General features: G+C 42.0%; 1 protein-coding gene across 2 annotated transcripts in view; it reads right to left on the bottom strand.

The window, feature by feature from the left end:
* The window catches only part of ACLY (ATP citrate lyase), a 60,077-nt gene extending 49,976 nt beyond the window's left edge, over window positions 1-10,101 (bottom strand). For both annotated transcript variants that reach the window (XM_061588797.1, XM_061588796.1), the window contains exon 1: window positions 9,927-10,101. The gene's annotated coding sequence lies outside the window, so the exon portion shown is untranslated. The remainder of the gene's footprint in view (window positions 1-9,926) is intronic.
* Window positions 10,102-12,258: the final 2,157 nt, after the last annotated feature.

Raw genomic sequence — 12,258 nt, forward strand, 5'->3', positions numbered from 1 at the left:
AAGACAAGCAATTCATACAAATAAATCCAAGAACTGACCCTCACTCCCTCTCCTTGTTCATGGCCATGAATCTCTGTCTGTCATGAGTCTCTGTGCATTGCATGGGAACTACACAGACCCCTTTGCTCTCATGAGTTAAGAGGGGTAAGAGGTCCCAGTCACAGATTATGGGGCAGGGGAGAGATTTTATAACAAGACTAATTTGGGGACAGCAACTGACCTCTTGCCAGGGGGGAAATAAAGGGAGCAATCTTACTGGTAAAATATGGGGCTGCCACCCACCCATTTAGAGAAATATTACTCTACAACCCATTTTCTCCCAAATAGGAGGAAGTTGCCTCTTCAAAGATGGCATCTGCTATCTCTGGTTTTTTTTAATGTTTTTAAAAACAGGTATGGACCAGACTGGATCCTTGGATGGAAGACCACTGGGACAGCAGGTCAGAGGTATACATACATACACATTAAAACATATACATAGTAAAATGCCAACATGAATATTTTCTCAGTTCTGTTGTAGTTAATTGTACTTGGCATGATTTCTGAACTGACAAACCATAGTTTGCAGACAGCTGAAATCCAGCATGAGAAACCAAGTTTTGTAGAAGGTTTACTAACTGTGATTTGGCATGATTGATAAACTGACAGATAATAGTTAAACCAGTAATTCTGCCTCTGGAATTCATTGCATCACGAAAACAGGAGTACTGAGAAGAAGAAAAATGAAAGCAAATGATGTAGAGCTGCATGTCTGAAAGCTCAACCCCCATGGTTCAGGTTTTAAGCTCTGGATAGTGCAAACTATGGTTTGGTGTGATATGCACAAGACAATGGCTCAGTTAAGATGTCCTTGTTTTATAATACAGCACTGAACATAAAGTATTCCAGGGATGATCAAATCACCCTTGTTCTGATAAGAATAGCAAGGGGGGCATTGCATCTTCAGCTCAAGTATGTCTTTCCTTAGCTATGAATTTCTCCCACATGCAGAACTGGTTGGTCTACAACAAGTAACCTGAAGGTAATTTCTACACGGTGTAATTACAAGGCTGCTCTATAGCCATATTTAAACAATCTCATCATATTGCATTTAAACTCTATTAACCACAAAGGGGCATGACAAAGGACTGCATACATTCTGCACTTTTTAAGAAGTCTAAATTTTGCACCTCCAAAAAAGGTGAAATTCATCCGTTTGCCATGTTTGCATAATTTATTATGCTTCTGCTAGTCACAGCTAGGGACAAGGAACTACGTAAGACATTGAGGCCTGGCCCAGCACAAACATTCCCCACCAAGCAGACCACAGACCACCAACAATGGCTGCTGGATGTCAGGGACTCAAAACTTCCTGTTTTTATTGCTTGTCTTGAACTGCAGAAACTGTGGGTTGTCATGTACCTAGCAGGCCACGAACTACAGCCTGCCCTGGCCTTCAGCACCTGAGATGTATATTTTTAGGACCCACCCTATTTTCTGTGATGTTGTTTAGGTTGCTTTTAACTGTTCTTAATTATGTGTTTTAAAACTGCTGTAACCCGCCCTGGGACTTTTGGGTGAAGGGCGGTAATAAATAATAATAATATTCAACTTGGTGCTTAACCCTTTTCTTCTACACAAAGGGTGGGGGGATTTGTGGCCTGAGGACCATAAGCAGCCCTTACCCTAATTTCACACTGGGTTGGGTGAAGGGAGAGAATCTGAAGGAAAGGGTGGAAACATTGATGGAGCGATGGAAGGAGGTGGTGAGCAAAGCCTCCAAAAGCTATCAGTTCAGACCTCTGGCAAGAGCAATCTCTCCCTCGCCCAGCAGATCACTGAGCAGGCAAAAGAGAGCAAAAAGGGGTGGCCCCAGCTATAAGAACAGCCCTGCTAGAACAGGCCAAAAGTCCACACAGTCCAGCACCTTGTTCTGGGCCAACCAGATGCCTATGAGCACTCACCAATATGAAGTACCGCCACCTCTCTTTTTTTGCTGCCCATGGCAACCATTTTGTGGTGCCACTCACAACACTTTTTTTAGAGCAGGCGTACCAGCACCTCACTTGTTAACCAAAAAATGCACTGCCTATGGAAAATCCAAAAGAAGGACCTCGGCGCAACAGCAGTTTCCCCACTTCCAATTCCTAGCAACTGGCATTCAGAGGCATGCTGCCTCAACTTTTGGCTCTGGTTCCAAACATGGTTCCCACACAGCCCTTGATAGATTGTCCCCAAGGGAATGTGGCCCTTGACAGAAAAGGGTTCCCCACCTCTGCTCTGCACCCTAACTCCATATAAAATCTTGAGTCCTTCAGGAGCCGTACTGGAAAAAACCTTAAAACTAACTTCTCTTAGGTGACTAGCACAGCATCTTAAAATGTATCTAAGGAGCTTTTAGAAAATGTTCATGCAAAATGCCTCTTTCAATGTCTGCTTTGCTGAGTAAACAAAGCTTTGCTGTTGCTCTGCGCCTGCCATTTGCTTTTCTGCCTGTCTCCGACCAATTCATAACATTAATATGCACCATTGCTCCAGAGGAGCTTCCCCACTGGCACTCATCAAAAAGGATAACTTAAAAAAAAAACACAAACAGAAAATGTTCTAAAGAGTGATAAATAAGAGATGCTCTGCTAGAGAAACATTCCTATGAACCAAGTCCTGCAGAAGAGAGACGATTGGTCAAGGTGCCCTAAAAGCTGATCAAGAATGACAGACACTTGGGAACTATACAATGCACCTGTATGGGTTAAACGGGAAATGGACTGAAAGAATTGCCATTGCCCTTCTGCTGTCATAAATTAACATGCATCATCACTCTGGGGCAACCTCTCCAGTGGTGGTCATCAAGAAATCGTAAAAAAAAAAAATCAAAGCACTCACACAAAAATGCCACATGATCCATTTATATTCAAAGCCTCTCTCAAGTAGCTGTCAAATGTATAGAAAGGACTACATATCCTTGTTCTGCCTGCCTGATCTCAAGCAGAACAGCTGCCACTCACGATGGGGGTTTCAAATTCACAAAAAGGTGTAACAGCTGGCAAGTTGCCTTGTGCAAACAAACAGGAGGCCAGCACAGCCAAGGCATGGCTACGTCAGCAGCAGAGCTTCCTCCGTCATTTTTGCCCCTCTACAAATACTGGGAACAGGATTCTGGCTTGCAAAAGGTTTGGTATATTAAATATTGCCCAATACAAAAGCTGAACCAATGCTTCCCCCAATATAATGTAACAGCTTCTCCCCAACAAATAAGGTGAGCCTTACTCTGTCTTAGGCACTACGTGAAGAGACAAAAGGCAGGTATAAGCCAGGTTTGTAAATAGCTATGAGGCAAGTTAAGAACTGACTTCAGGAAAAACAAACAGGGAAGAGTTAACAAAGGTGAGTCTCTTGTTCCTTTAGGCCACAAAGAACTCTAGGAGATTTAGATAGGATGCATAGTAAGAAGTGTTGTCAACGTTAGCAAGACTATAAGTGGTTGTTATTATTTATTAAATTTAGATCCCACCCTTCCTCCCAAAGGAGCCCTGAGTGGCAAACATATCAATGAAACAATTTAACAACAAGAAGAATAAAAGAAAAGCATTATAAAAACAGTTAGAAACATTCTCAAACACAATTACAGTTAACATTCTTTCATCAGTGATCTTCGGGTTGCCAGGAACAGTCTCCTTCAGCCATCAAATGCCTAGATAAACAGGAATGCTTTCAAATTTCTCCTGAAAGTTAATAGGGACAATGCGAGATGTAGGCAGAAATCCTCTATGAGAAAGTTACCCTCCTGGTCAGTGGGCAGGACTTATACTCAAGTTGCATGAAGAGGAGTTGTGGTAAGGCAGATTGAATTTATAGCATAGATGTGCCCCAAGTTCAGAGGAATATAGTTTGTGGGCATATGACCTCTCTTTGTCTGGTTCTTCTCAAGTGTTCAAAGCCTAGTGAATGGGTGCATCTGCACCTACCATCTCAAAATGTATACTTTATACTTCTCTTCTGTACCAATCACAACGCCAACTCAGTTTGCTTTCCATTTCCAGGGATTTTGCTTCTGCTATGTCACTCTTAGGAGCAAGGAAGTTCTGCAAGGTATACAAAGCCTACAAACAGCCTAAGTCTGCCCTCTAGACCAGTGCTCTCTTGTTACCCAGTATCAAGCAGGAGCTTCTCAGTGCTGCTGCCAGAGATCCCATCACCTAAAGGGACATGTGATAGAACCTGTAGCCTTCTCCATAAAAAGTTATGTTCTACTGATGTTCTATCAGCTGCTTTCTCCAAATTTTCAACCAGACTTTTGGAAATAAGCATTGAAGTAACCAAGGGCTACCCCATCTCGTGCCACCAACAATATAACATCCCTGAATCAAATTTGTAGGAAAGAAGTCTGACAATGCGGAAGTTTCATTAATGTTTAATGAAACATCAAAAGAAATCTTGTTTTTTAAATACAGTGCTTGGTTTCATAGTGACCCCTCCCTCCTCCAAACAGGTGTTTGCTCACAGGTATACCATGACACCAAGATTTGGGGAGAATGTAAAAACAAAACAAAAAAGGGAGTTGGGGTATCTGTCAGAATGATTTGGGATAGATGTACTGGCATTTTATTGTATTAAAGGTACCAGCCTTGTCAAATAAAAAGACAGACAAATCACAGGCCAGGCCACTTAAGAATCAAGAAGCTATCGAGTTACTCTGTTAATCAAAAGTGAGATTTCTTTTTAAACCCTATCTGCAATAACCAATGCCACATTTCCAAGAAAGATGCCAGAAACCTGACCCAGACAAAGAGGAAGTGGAACAAATATTATCCAAGTGTAGGCTCTAGGACATGGGTAAGGAAGCTGTAGCCCTCCAGATATTGCCAGACTACAGCTCCCAGCACTTGGACCACTGGCCATGCTGGCTGGAGCTGATGGGAGTTGGAGTCCAGCAACATCTGGTGGGTAGCAGGTTCCTTGTCATTGCTTTAGGAACTGGAGATTTCCAACATTTTAAAAGGATATATATGCAGCATTTCTATCTCACCTTTCAGTGATAATCAAACTTTTTTGTTGGAAAGTAAGAAAATATTAAAAATGATCAAAATGCAGGCATACAGCCCTTAGTCAAGCATCACAGAGCCCCTATTACACTCTAAGATATTAATTCTATATACACTGACCTAGGAATAAATCCTATTAAAGTCAATGGAACTTACTTCTAAGTAGACATGTACAGGATTGTATAGTGAAGAACCATTAAATTTCTGGGAATGAAGCTTGAAAGCCACTGCTCTAGATCAATGCTATTTTGCCTGATGTAAAAGTTCCATCACACTCTGAAGACCTTTAAAATTACAGTTTGGACCAGTAAAAAAACCCCATCACAATTCTATGTCTCTAGACTCATTGATATGTCTTGTAGCGCAGACTAATAGTCCAAGGCAGGTGTGCACATGTCTGTTGTATTGCCTGCTTCATCCCAAAGTCTTGGACAGATAATAATAAATTTAACACAAAAAAATAAGAAGTCTCTTAAGAATGCAGGTTACGGCCCATAAACACTGACCCATTATCGCCAGCAGTGATCAGCAAGGTTGAGTCTGCAACAACTGTTCAGCCAATGCTTACAAAAAGGGACAGCACAGCTACCTCTGTTCCACCCATTCTCCCCTGTTTACTATGACACTCATAAGAACATTTGAAAAGTCCTGCTGGGGTAGACCAAAGGCTCAGCTTTTCCAGCTTCCTGTCCTCACAGTGGCTGACCAGCTGCCTATGGAAAGCCCACAAGCAGGACATGAGCACTATAGCATCCTCCCAGTCATGCTCCCCAGCAACTGGTATCCAGAGACATACTGCCTGACACTGGAGATAGTACATTGCTATTATGAGTAGTGAGGGGTTAGAAATGTACAGACACATAAAGCACAATGCCATGGCACAAAGAAACTACCTACACTGGTTTCTAACAGAACTTGCAAATAAAAACCTGATGAATTCTTTCTTCTCCTTTGCCACCTAATCCCTTGACCTTAATTTTCCTTTTGTACAATGGAAAAAATTCATGTAAAAGACACTGACTAGGGGCTAGAAAAGCACTACAGATAACAATTACTGCACCAAATGATTATAAGGATTGGATTGCAGAAGTATCCAGTTTTTTGAAAATGCAATTTCTACAGGTGTGTGCCACCTTTAGAAGGCAGAAAAACTCCAGATATGGTTATGCAGCTCCGCCCCCTAGCCCTGGCTAAGTGTCACTCTTGCTAAACTAGATGTGATGGGTACTTCCAGACACGACTCACTCTGGATTAGCACAGAACAGTGGATGGGGACATGCCACACATGGCACAAAAACAATTATCTAGATCAACCATCCTCATGACATACTTTGTTTGGTAACAAACAAAGTTTCAACGGGGCTGAGTCTGTAATTTCTGTGCTTTCATAATACAGGTCATGCCTGAAATCTATGGATGTAATCTATCTTTGGTTAGAGGCAGTGAAGGGGGACGCGGAGAAACCAACAAACCATGGATTTCAACGGTCCTGAAGATTCTTATCTTCCTATGTTTTTAAATAAAAAAACATGCAGAGTCACTCAATTGTAGAAAGTCATTTGCATTGTTAACACCTTCCTATTTGCACAGACCCCATGAATCTGTGAATTAAATTCTATCTTCCATCTTGCTTACAACTGCAGTTAGGAAAAAGAAGCAGGGGACCCAGCATTTTGGATTTCTAGGCTGTGGCTGTAACAAACATCAGATAGAGAGAAGAGAGTATTTTAGAGCACACTTTGACCTTTTTTAAAAAAATGGTGATGGGAAAGAAAGCACTTCATGTAAAGCTTTTACCATTGCACCAGTTCCTACAACATCTCAGTGACCTGAAAACTCGAGACTTAAGTCAGGCATTGGAAACCTGTGGCTCTCCAGATGTTGCTGGACTTCAGCTTCCATTAGCCCCAGCCAGCATGGCCAATGGTCATGGATGATGGGAGTGGCAGTCCAACAACTTCTGGAGGGCACCAGCTTCTCCACCTTTGACTTCAATGCACCAAACCATCTCAAAAAGCTCCCAACGCACTGCCTAAAATAAGGCCAAAGCTGCACATTTACAAGAAAGTCTGGGGGATGATTTCTTGAGAGGCACTGTGAGGGGGGTGATGTAGTGTAGAACTCAATAGCCTCCTGGTTTCCTCCAGCCTAATAACAGGGTCGCTCGGGCATATGAGAAGATCAGACAAAAGCAGGGGCATGGGGGGGGTCCGAGCACTGCATATTTTACAGTGGGCCCCATTATCTCCTGCCCACCTCCTCTTTATAAATCTTGCTTATTGGGCGGTTGGATGCACTGCAAAGCACAGTGCTGGTCCATCAGTGCATGGACACTTGTGTGAGGGCTTGTGCCCCCACCCCCAAGTCCTTTAAATACCTAGCACTGCCCTTGATCACAGGGAAAGCTGAAAGTGTCTTTTCTTCACGGCCGCAAGACCTGCCTATACACTCCAGAACATTTTTCAAGAACTCCCAATATCATTCATCCAATCTTCTTGCTGTACTTGAGAAAACAGCTCACTATTCCACTTAAAGAGATATGAGATACTGATATATACCAAAAGAGCATTCAATCTCGCATATCACCCTATTTTGACTGGCAGAGTTGTCAGCTCTCTTTTCTATTGATTTTCCAGGTTTATATATCAATATAACTTTGATCTCTCCGTTTTGATGTTTCCAGAGCTCAGCTTTACAACTAGCGAATTGATACAAATTTAAATAAAAAAATCTCAGTAGTATATACCCCCCCTCACCCTACATTTTTCATTTAGGTATCTGCATGTTTAACACACATAAAACTTTAACAGCATAGATCGTCATTACCTTGACCTCTGAATCAGAGGCAAGATATCCATCACAGGGGCTCTGGAATATATTTTTATTGATAACCTGCTCTTTGAACAGGCCTTCCATCTTTTTGAAATTGAATCACTATTTAGCATTCTTGCCTTTTTACCACATGCATACAACTTTTCCAGTACAAATAGAGTTTAGAGGGTTTTAAAAACCACACACACTGTGTTTCTGGGACAGAAAATCTCTGGGGTTCTCTGAAATGGGGTTACAACTAAGGGAAGAGCATATGATTTGCACATAGAAAATTCCCAACATTTCCAATTAAACATTATTTCCCATTGCAGAGCAAGGAAAGACATCTTGGCCCAAGATCTCACTGAGCTGCCAGTCAGAGCGGAGACAATGCTAAGCCATTGTTCTGTCTCAACAGGAAAAAATGAAAGTGGACTGCCTCCAAGTCGATTCCAACTTATGGCGATCCTATGAACTGGATTTTCATGGTAAGCGGTATTCAGAAGGGGTTTACCATTGCCTTCTTCTGATGCTGAGAGGCATTGACTGGCCCAAGGTCACTCAGTGAGCTTCATGGCTGTGTGGGGATTCAAACTGTGGTCTCTCAGGTCGTAGTCCAGCACTCTAACCACTATACCACACTGACTCTTCCAAATATCCTTAAAGGCAAATATAACAGCTCTCTCAGTGGAGAGTGAAATATATTTATTTAAGTTAAGGTTCCCTGTGTCCTATGCTCTCTACCATGTTGCTGTTTTTTTCTTTTCTGTTTTGAACATTTAGCTAATGACAACAGTGCTGTAGGAGCTGCAGAGAACACATAAGCAAACTCATGACTTGCTTGGAGGCAGGATGAAGTTAACAGGAGAGGCAAAAGACTTGATAAAGGGGTGGGAAAGCTGGGGAAGGAGCTAATTCATTCTCTCACATCACACTGATTTCCCCAATACATTTGGATGCTATTCTAAAATTTAGCAGGAGCAAACCTTCTTTCCCAGAAAGAATTGCCTTTCTGTATCAGGCCAAAAGATCTATCTAGCTCAGCATCTTTCCCCCCACAACTGCTTCTACGAAAACCACAACAAGGGGGCACAATAAGCCCTCCTCTGCTGCTGGTCTCAAAACATCTGATATTAAACTGCCTAAGAAGATGGCTTTTGGTTTGGCTCTTATGGCTATTATCCAGTGCTAGGTCTATCTTCCACGAACTTGAGAAGCTTTTTTTTAAAGCCATCTAAAGTTATCAACCATCATCACATGTGGTGACCAGGAATTCCATAATTTAATAATGTGATGTGTTTAGAAGTAGTCAGTTTCACTAGATCATTCCCACCTTCTAGCATTTATTAAAAGGGGGAAAGCCTCTCTTTTAATTCACTCTGCCCTCTTCCAAGCACACGAAAAAGGTTCTTGCTTTCTCCCCCAGCATGCACAACAAAGTGAGTTCAAGTTATTCCCAGACCTTTTCTCTTCTTCCCCTATCCTGCCACTTTCTCATCTTAAGCTAATCAAGGATTGAGGGAAAGAGTGAGGCCTCCAATGTTCTCTGTAACACTTTGCCCAAATAATATAGATTGCAATCCTTGGGATGGGGGCATCACTTGTACAGTATGGTGGTGTAGAGTCATACCTGGAAATAAAAATGGTGGTGCATGTTTGGTGCTAAATACATGTAATGCAAGACTAGCTATTAAAATTGTGCAAAGTGCATTGTACACTGATGTTGTTGTGTAAAAAAAAAAAGATAACCGTATCACCATCAATAAACAGTGCACTTTACAGAGTTTTAATGAGCAAAACAAACAAAACAGGCACCTGCCCCAACGAGCTTACAATCTAAAACTAGCAACAGGAAAGTTACTGGGTGAAGAGGACCTGCTTTTCTCTCAGATCTCTTGCGGGGGTGGGGGAAGTCTATAGTCGTTCTTGGACAATAATCTTATAAAAACAATGTTTTCTTGACAGCCCAAGATATGCAATTATTTCCTCATTACATCCATGTGAAGAACGGCGCTCAATAAGATGAACAAAATTAACGGGTTTATTTATTTATTTATTTAAAATCGAAGCAAAATATTTTCTCTCTCCCCTTACCTTGTTGTAAAGTGCCTTGTCCTTTTCCCCCAGGCCTTTCCCAACTTCAGAAGCGGCTCCCGCTGCTGCTTTTGTCCAAGCCTTCTTTCACTCTCTTCCTGCCGCTTTCCACTCTGTCTCTCTCCTCCTTCTTCGCCTCTTCTCATATGGCTAGATGGACTTCCAGCCCTGCCATAGGGCAGCCTTTTTCCCACGTGCTGCTTGCCTGAGCGATGCTTGACTTCAGCCATTGGCTTACTTCCAGTGGGTAGAACGCTGCATACTTGAGGGGGCGGGAGTTGCAAAGGCCTTTGGGAGTTGTAGTTTTTCTTATCTGTCCGGACCAATTTCCCTTCACGTAATTTATAAACGGATAGAGATGCGGTGCTGGGAGGGAGAACTGAAGTTAAGCTCATTTCAGATTCATTTAAAATATTGTAATTATTGATTTAATTTACTTTAATTCTAAATTGTTTTATAAATGGAATTTAATTAAAATATAATATAATAAAATATAATAAAATATAAGAAAGTGGAGTCCCTCAAGGATCGGTATTGGGACCTGTACTTTTCAACTTGTTCATTAATGACCTAGAATTAGGAGTGAGCAGTGAAGTGGCCAAGTTTGCTGATGACACTAAATTGTTCAGGGTTGTTAAAACAAAAAGGGATTGCGAAGAGCTCCAAAAAGACCTCTCCAAACTGAGTGAATGGGCAGAAAAATGGCAAATGCAATTCAATATAAACAAGTGTAAAATTATGCATATTGGAGCAAAAAATCTTAATTTCACATATACGCTCATGGGGTCTGAACTGGCGGTGACCGACCAGGAGAGACACCTCGGGGTTGTAGTGGACAGCACGATGAAAATGTCGACCCAGTGTGCGGCAGCTGTGAAAAAGGCAAATTCCATGCTAGGGATAATTAGGAAAGGTATTGAAAATAAAACAGCCGATATCATAATGCCATTGTATAAATCTATGGTGCGGCCGCATTTGGAATACTGTGTGCAGTTCTGGTCGCCTCATCTCAAAAAGGATATTCTAGAGTTGGAAAAGGTTCAGAAGAGGGCAACCAGAATGATCAAGGGGATGGAGCGACTCCCTTACGAGGAAAGGTTGCAGCATTTGGGGCTTTTTAGTTTAGAGAAAAGGCGGGTCAGAGGAGACACGATAGAAGTATATAAAATTATGCATGGCATTGAGAAAGTGGATAGAGAAAAGTTCTTCTCCCTCTCTCATAATACTAGAACTCGTGGACATTCAAAGAAGCTGAATGTTGGAAGATTCAGGACAGACAAAAGGAAGGACTTCTTTACTCAGCGCATAGTTAAACTATGGAATTTGCTCCCACAAGATGCAGTAATGGCCACCAGCTTGGACGGCTTTAAAAGAAGATTAGACAAATTCATGGAGGACAGGGCTATCAATGGCTACTAGCCATGATGGCTGTGCTCTGCCACCCTAGTCAGAGGCAGCATGCTTCTGAAAACCAGTTGCCGGAAGCCTCAGGAGGGGAGAGTGTTCTTGCACTTGGGTCCTGCTTGCGGGCTTCCCCCAGGCACCTGGTTGGCCACTGTGAGAACAGGATGCTGGACTAGATGGGCCACTGGCCTGATCCAGCAGGCTCTTCTTATGTTCTTATAGTTAAAGGTATTACTTACCACGAAACTGAAGTGCCTCTTCATGTTGTAAATCCTAATGCTCCTGAGAAGATTTTCCTTCCTCAATTTATAACTTAGGTCGTAATTTTACAAATACAACATATAATTTCTGATTATTATTAATATATTTATGGTATATACTTATTTTATTTGCCAGATGATTAACACCATTAGGCTGAGCGAGGCAGTCGTTTCTAGCAGCAGATACTGGATGGTGGGAAGCAGTTGTGTTTGCCAAGGCTCCTTCTCCTCTGCCTGTTAAGCTAGCCTGCTGCTCTCAGGTAAAGTGAAAGATGCTGTCCCACCACCAGAGTTGAAGTAAGGTTTAGCTACTAGTCCACTTCGATTCCATTTGTAGAACAGGGTGGATGCCACCTTGTCCTTTGCCGCAGGTAGCAAAATGTCTTGGACCATTCACCCTTGGATGGACAGCTAAACAGTTGTAAACTATAGCATGCTCAGACATTGATTCATCTGTTCCTTGGTTAAAACTTCATTAATCTTTGCCCAAACTTTCAATTTAGAGAAAAGATTGCTGGCACAAATATTAGAGGTTATGGGCACAATCCTATACTGGAGATGGTTCAGTTAAGGGACAATAAAATTTAGTGGAAGCCCCATTACACCAAAACAGAATGTCAGATAGGCCACTGCCACAGCAGAGATGTTGACAGCACACCTCAGATATA

The sequence above is a fragment of the Rhineura floridana genome, chromosome 11, assembly GCF_030035675.1.
Source record: "Rhineura floridana isolate rRhiFlo1 chromosome 11, rRhiFlo1.hap2, whole genome shotgun sequence".
Classification (NCBI taxonomy): Eukaryota; Metazoa; Chordata; class Lepidosauria; order Squamata; family Rhineuridae; genus Rhineura; species Rhineura floridana.